Source organism: Rhineura floridana, chromosome 12 (genome assembly GCF_030035675.1).
Source record: "Rhineura floridana isolate rRhiFlo1 chromosome 12, rRhiFlo1.hap2, whole genome shotgun sequence".
In the NCBI taxonomy this organism is placed as follows: domain Eukaryota; kingdom Metazoa; phylum Chordata; class Lepidosauria; order Squamata; family Rhineuridae; genus Rhineura; species Rhineura floridana.
Window position 1 is genome coordinate 38,111,364 of NC_084491.1, and position 7,679 is coordinate 38,119,042.

The window sequence follows — 7,679 nt, forward strand, 5'->3', positions numbered from 1 at the left end:
GACAAAATTCAGAGAAGTAAGAATTTTGAAGGACGGCTGCATGTCAGTTCACGTATCGTTTCTCGAAGTAGGTTGGTTTGCATTAAAATGTGAGCCAAAGCAAATTTCTCTCCCACCCCGAGTTCTGATCTTCATCCTTCCACCTGGGATTGAATTTTTAGAAAAGCAAAAAAAGCTGGCCCAAAAGTTCAGCACGGCGTACTGAACACTAGGGGGTGATTGTGAAAGCAGGAAGCATTGGGGGCAGCAACAGCTGTGCCTCACAACCCTTGGAAACTATATCTGCTCCTCTGTATAACCATTGCACATTTGGGCAGTGATTTTTGTAAACATGCACACCAGAAAAAGCAAACCTGGCTTGATACTGCATATGGTTGCGTCCAGATTATTTTCTTCTGGTGCTTTACAAATGTACAGGACTGCATACGTGCACCAGTGTGAAACACTTGTTAAAAAATATTGAAGCAGTTACATGTGGGATCACATCAAGTTTGTTTTTATGCTGTGCTTCATCAATGGGTATGTGTCTATCGGTAATGTAGCAAGGGGATGGGGGGGGAGAAGTCATACTGTGCATGCTCCAGTTCTGCAGTTGGTTCCCCAAATCTATCCAGGTCAACTACAATTCAAGGGAAGCCAGACAGACAAACTCCATGCAATAATCAAGGAGCAGAGTGTGTGCTAGAGGAGAGAAAAGTTGCTGATTAGGATTGCCACCTTTGCATCACCCTCCCCCCCCTAAAAAAAACAAAGGACAAAAGGGGATACAATTTCCATAACATTTTCATGTGCTAATTTATGTACAGCTGTACATTTAGAAAGTGATTATGGGATTGTATTGAACTATCTTTTATTCAGAGTAGACCCATTGAAATTAATGGGCCTAAGTTGGCCATAGCCGTTCATTTCAATGCATCTACTCTGAATAAAAGTTAGCTTAAACAGTAATGCAGAACATCTCACCATAACGGGGGAAGACTGAGCAGGTGAGCTGTGTACTTGTTCAGTCTGCAATTCAGCTGCCGCTAACAGGAGAAACTCATGCGCTTCTCACATTCCTGAGCTTGCTTGCAGATCAAAATACATCTCCTGGTCGAATTATGCACTTATCTGGATTTTGGTATTCAGTTTTGGTGAGGAAAAAAGCAGGCACACAAAAACACTTATTTTACATTTACAAGAAAAAAAAAATCATTGTATTTCACATAAAGAAGGTGTACAACATGCATACAATTTAAAGGCAGACTTTTCATGTGTTCTTTCAAAAAGACCAAACAGACCTGTGATTGAGCACTGGTGAAAATGAAATGGGTTGGAAGATGACTGTTCTATCCATTCCTACTAGTGGTTGATGGGCAGCTTCAAAGTCCCTGCTGGCCTCTCTTCTCTTCTTACAGTTCTTTAACCAAAACCTATTCATGTCAACAGAAGGATTTGCACTCAGTGGGTTTGGAATTAAGGTCTTTTATATAATGTCATTGACTCTAGTGGAATTGCCCCAAAGCTGTTTCTTTATAAGTTTGTGTGTGTGTGTGTGTGTGTGTGTGTGTGTGTGTGTGTGTGTGTGTGTGTGTGTGTGTGTGTGTGTGTGTGTGTGTGTGTGTGTGTGTGTGTGTACACAAATATTTAAAGATTTTGGTTAAGATGAGTTTGGTTGGATTAAATTGCCCTGTCTCTTTCATGATTCTGATAGGAATAACATCTGTGGCATTGGAAGGCACATACATTTTTCAATAAATGGCCTGTGTGGTTTGTCAAGTACCACAGCTTCCCTTTTCAGATTTCACTTTCCTACAATAGAAAGACCCAGGTTTTTTAAGGTCAACGTTTCCCAAGTTCTTACCAGATCTTCCACTTGTTGTGTGGATTGAGGTCCTGATTCTATATCTATGGAAATTGGGAGAAGGTGGGGAAGGATGTCTCCCAGCCTTTGGCTCTGAGATTTTCCATCCTTGATATAGCTGGTTCTGGGATGACTGGAACAGATTAATAAATTGTTCATGCATTGAAATCAAAGTTGAAAGGAATATCAAATGTCATCAAGTCCAGACCTCTTATAATACAGGTTTCTTTGAACTGACAGCAAAGGAGAACCCTGGCATTCCTCCCAACAGGAGATCAGTAATGGCAGAAAGGTTTTCCTGAAAGACAGAGTACCCTACCCATTCTACCATTCTAGTCATATTTCCCATGATATTCCAGCAACTCTATACCCCTCAGGCTCCCCTCAAGCATCTTACCTTCCTTAAATGGCCCTGCCCATTCTCCATCACTGCCTCCCATGCCTCGTTGGAATTCCTTCCTGGCCACTTTTGTAAGGCCACATCTTCAAATACCTCTCTTTTTTAACTTTTTAAATGGCACAGTCCACAGGACTGCCCTGTTCTGGTTCCAAGGAGGAGCCCACAGGGAAGGTGGCATACAGTGGAACAAGGCAGGTTGGTTGTGTCAGCACCAAGGAGAGCTCCTAGTGAGCAACTTGCTCCAACAGAAGCTGGAGGTGAACTGTGGCCTTTTGAACCTCTGTCTCATGCATCTCCTAGGTTCTGCCCTCATTGGAGAACTACTATGTATTAAAGGGCCAGTTGTCTCGCCTGAAGATGGCCATTTCTTTACTCTGTGGTCTCCCACTGGTGTATCCCCTGCCCTGCTGGACTGGTGAGGTAGTATGTGATGTACCCAGGTTTTCAGGCCAGGGGAAGGCCCATGAGGGTCCCAGCTCAGATTCTATGTACCCTGGTGCTGTGGGTTCCAGCTCTGTGGCCTCCTACCAGCCATCCTCAGCTGAAATGAGGCCCTGATCACCAGCCTCAGCCTCAGTGGCAGGAATGTGGTTCAGCTCCTCAAAAGTTCAAATATATGGATCTGTCTGTGCTTGATTGTATTTTTCCCATTATCCCTGGAATACTTCTCATCCATTCCACTAGCAAATCCACTAGTAGCAGTTGCCTGCATCACTTCTCTCCTCTAATCTCTGTCTTTTGGGCAACTGTTGACAGACATTTTGGTTGCTTATTTTTGTCTCTGCTCTCTTTCAAGCCATTCTTTTGGTTTTTCCGCTGTGAAACTTCTGTTCGGCAGCTATAGTAGTACTTTTTGCCAGAAGAACTAATGTGGTCAGACCAGTCATCAGCAGAATCATAGGAAGCATCAGAAGTTTTACTTGGATTATTGCAAGGATTTGAAGAGTATGAATTTGAGCTATGAAGAGCACTGTGGTATTGAGAATTTTCTTGTGGAGAATAACTGGTCCCACCATCCCTCTCTCTAACTCTGTGAGTATGCATGCTTTTAGCTTTACTGTGTCCAGTGTTATCACCATATTTGTTTTCAGGGCTTTCAGATCACCGCAACATTGTATTGGGTGGTGAAGGATCTGTGGTGTTGTCATGCCGGTGAACACCACCACTGGGGTGACTCTTTCATGAGTATTTAAGGGCCTGGTAGGGCTGTGAGTCTCCCTTGTGATCATGACAGCCATCACTGAGTCTTTGCTGTTCCCTCACATACATTACCATCAATACCCAGTCTGTGTATGAGAGACTGAGGGGACCAGGAGGGTGTGGCCGGGCCAGGGGAACCACTAAGGAGTGAGGGGAAAGCAGTGCTCTGACCAGGAACAGGGAAGAGGAGGAGGAGGAAGGGGAGGGAGGGAGGGAGGAGGAGGGGTGGCTCAGGTGGTTCACCTGTGAGGGGAAGCAGCACTCACGGGCCCATCTCCTCCACACCACTGAGAAGGAGAGATGCCCCTGCAGAACGAAGACACAAAGATGAGCACCGAGGAAAAAGATGACGATGACATCTCCTCCACTGCTGCCACTGTCCACCTTCACTCGCCCTCCGCTGCCCGCCCACCCTCAGCCTCTGCTCCCAACACTATTGCCGTCTGACTACATCCAGGAAACTCAGATGCCACCACCTTCGTTTAATGTCAGCTGTTGTCGGCCCTTCCCGTGATCAAGGCCTGCCCCCTTCCCTACATTGGGTTGTAGTCAACAATCTTTTTCTCAGAATAGACCCATGGAAATGAATGGACCTAATTTAGTAGATGGCCATTCTTTTCAGTGGGTCTACTCTGAATTAAAGTTAGTTGAAATCAACCCATTATCTCCCAAACCATCATCATTGAGACTGAAAGTTCATTGGAGCACGGACTGGACTTTTTAGCATCTCTTAAAATTGTCAAGTATAGGGGCAGCTGTTGGGTGTATAGCACCAGTGCATATGACATGACAGAAAGGCAACCTATTCTTCCTTCGCTGATCCTTTCCTTAACAACCATATGTTTGTTTCTGCTCAGGTTTTACTTCCTCCCTGTCTTTCTCCTCAATCAGAGATAGTGCCCATGAGTGCCAGCCATGTGGCTCCACAATGACCACATGTATGCCTGTAGTCAGAGTGACTTTATCTCCCAGCAGCAATAAGTCTTACATTTCTTTATTCTTTAACTGCCAGACTTAATAGACTATTTGTTTCTGCACTCTGCTGCAATATATGCCAAACTGCAACAGTGGCACCATTTGATGATGATGATGGGTCCAGACTTAATTGTACTTACTTCTCATTGGAATCAATGGGAAGATTAGTCATGAGTTGACATTGATTTCAGTGGGATATAAATGCAACGAAGGGACATCGCTATGCTATGCTTCGATACGCTGCGGGCATCTGCCATGTCCTACACTTCTTCAGAACAGGTGCGGGGAAATACGCTGCTCCAAAAAGCACAGAATGAGTAATAACAACACCTGTACAGCCAGCACATGGAAGGGACATACCCTAGTAGAAGAGCAACTGTTTTGTGTAACCCCGTGTTCAGTCTCTGGAATCTCCAGGTATTTTGTTTATTTATTATTGCATTTATACCCCACCTTTCCCTCTCCAAGGAGCTCGTGTGAAAACATCACTCTCCCCCTCCCTGTTTTATCCTCACAACAACCCTGTGAGGTAGGTTAGACTGATAGATATAGTGACCTGCCCAAGGCCACCCAGCAAGTTTCATGACCAACCAGGGAGTTGAGCCCTGGTCTCCCAGGTCCCAGTCCAATGCTCTAACCATTACACCACATGGGCTCCCAGATAGGGCTGAGAGAGGTCCAGCAGTGGCAGCTGGTGGCTCCATATAGGTTGGGCAGTAGAATCTGCCCAAGTTTTAGTCCAAACTTTTAAGGAGCTGTCCAAGGTGCTGAAGACTGAAAACCCAGAGCGGATTCCATTGCCCCACTGACATGAATCCAGCAATCCCCACAGGATCCCAGTCAGAAATCCTGGAGGGTCATTGCCAGTCGTTGTGGCAGTGGGCCTGTAGATGGACCAATGGTCTGATCTGGAAAAAGGTGGCTTTCTATCTTCTTATCAGAACACAAAAGGTGCCTGTTGGATCAGGCCAGTGGCCCATCTAGTCCAGCATCCTGTTTTCACAGTGGCCAACCAGATGCCTATGGGAAGCCCACCAGAAAGACCTGAGCACAACAGTGCTCTCCCCTTCTGCAGTTTTCAGCAACTAGTATTCAAGGGCATCCTGCCTCTGACAGTAGGGGTAGAACATAGCCATTGCTGCTAGTAGCCTTATCCTCCATGAATCAAAGCCACCCAAGATGGTGTCCGTCACTACCACTTGTGGGAGAGAAGATGTCTCCCTGTCTTCCTAGCATGTGGTGATGCCAACAGAGATTAATGTCATGAAGTTGGCAGAAGTGGTGGAGACGTTGTGGTGCAGTTGCAGAGATGACATAGAAATGTCCCTATGTCAGCCAAACACAGGTGCAGCCAATCCTCTCATGGCTCAAACCCATACCACACACACTACAGCTCAGTTCCCTAGCCACTCAGCCACAGCAACGGAACAAGAAACAGTCAAACCATGAAGCATTTCTCATCTTCCTCACCTCACTGCCCAGTCATATGTGTCAGGAGCACATGGGCTGCAAGAGAAGCCTTTGTCTGGTGGACAGACCATCCCCTGCCCCCTAACAGTCCAGGGAAGCTGAGTGACCCTAGAGAAAGAGGCCCATCAAGCGCCTAAGCCCATTCCTAGTTAGTCTTACACCCTGAGGCCACCTCCGCAGCCCAGGTTTGACAAGTGGATGGGACGTCAGATGACCTGTTTTCCTTTTCCCACACAGTTTGAAATCAAATCTTACTGTAATCCATGACTGGCCTTTAAAGTGGCCTTGATGGACACTTTAAAATCTAGTCAGAAGTAGAAAACAACCAGGTTTCCCTTGTATCTCACAACGTTTTCCCAATTTTAAAAGGCTTTAAAGATAAATACTGAGTCATAGCCAATTAACATCTACTCAGAGTAGGCCCACTGAAATTAATTGACCAAAGTTAGTCAGGCCTATTCATTTCAGTGGGTCTACTCTAAGTAGGACTAGCATTGGAGACAACCCATTGTGCTGTCTGTTTAACTATTGTATTTAGGATTTAATTATCTTAATTCAGTAACAAGGTTAGGTAATGTTCTCTGGCAGGATTCTTAATGCAGACCTGCAGCAGGTTTTTTTCCCTCCAAAGCCAAAGGAAAAGGGCTAGGAAGAGGAATTCTGGGGGGCTGGATTGCCCTTTGGTGGGAATTCACTGTGCTTGAATACAATACAAAAATGGCAAAATTCAAATATTTCATTTGTCTTGTTACAGCATGATTAGTACCTTACAGCCTATGCTTCAGTGAGACACAAGAATACTTGCTCATCTATCTCTTTTAAAACTGTCTAACTGTTTACCACATTTTTTTTCGATAGGAAAATCTGAAATTTGACCCTGGCTTCTTCATTCACTTCAAGTGTGGAAGAGGCCTTAGTGCCAATGAACTGTCTCTGGGGCGCACAAAATGCTTGTGAATTTGTCACACACAGAAATCCTTGATGTCTGGTGTACATTTCTTAAGAGCATGTCTGCACTGTGTGATGTGTACCTGAAAGCACCACAGGTAACTTGCGCAATCCTCCATGAGAGCAGGCATAGTGTTATGACCAGTGTCAGTGTCAAGGATCAGCATGGTTGGGAATCTGCCAAAGGCTCACACCCAGCAAGGAACCCATGGACAAGAGCCCCCGGGACCTGCTGCAATATGGAGGTAAACTCACTGAGAAAGAGGAAACCATGGAGGGTGTCTTCCCCATTCACCCTCCAGAACTGGAGCTGACCCTGGTTAGGAGCATCAGATCTGAACCAGAATGTCCCCCAGTCTCCCAAACTCAGCTGAGCTATGAACCTCCTGGGTAGCCGCTGGAAAGTCGTATTCTTTCCCCCACTGTTCTCTCCCTGAGGTAGGGATGGGGAACCTATGACCCCCAAAATGTTGTTGGACTCCCAAGCTCCATCATCCCCATCACCCAATGGTCAATGATAATGGGAGTTGTAGGCAAGCAACATCTGGAAAGCATCACATTGGCTACCCTACCCCTGATCTGTAATAGGGGGGTGACAGTACTAGTATCCTTCTTTCTATAAATCGACCTGAAGAGGTATTTTTGAAGTACCTTGAGGACTTAAGCAGTGGAGGCTGGTCAATTGGGCAAATGGGGCACTGCCCCACCAACCTCAGTTAGCCCTCACCTACCAGCCTTCTTACTTGCAACCAGTCCAGGGGGTTGCACTCTCTGACAGCTTCCGCCTCCTTAGTTGCGGTGTTGCCATTACAGAACTCAGCAGGGAGGAGGATGGAGAGAAAC

At 45.8% G+C, this 7,679-nt stretch overlaps 1 pseudogene; it reads right to left on the reverse strand.

Annotated features, from left to right (window-relative positions):
- Window positions 1-2,835: 2,835 nt before the first annotated feature.
- On the reverse strand, window positions 2,836-3,802 carry LOC133368782 (WW domain-containing adapter protein with coiled-coil-like; annotated as a pseudogene).
- Window positions 3,803-7,679: the final 3,877 nt, after the last annotated feature.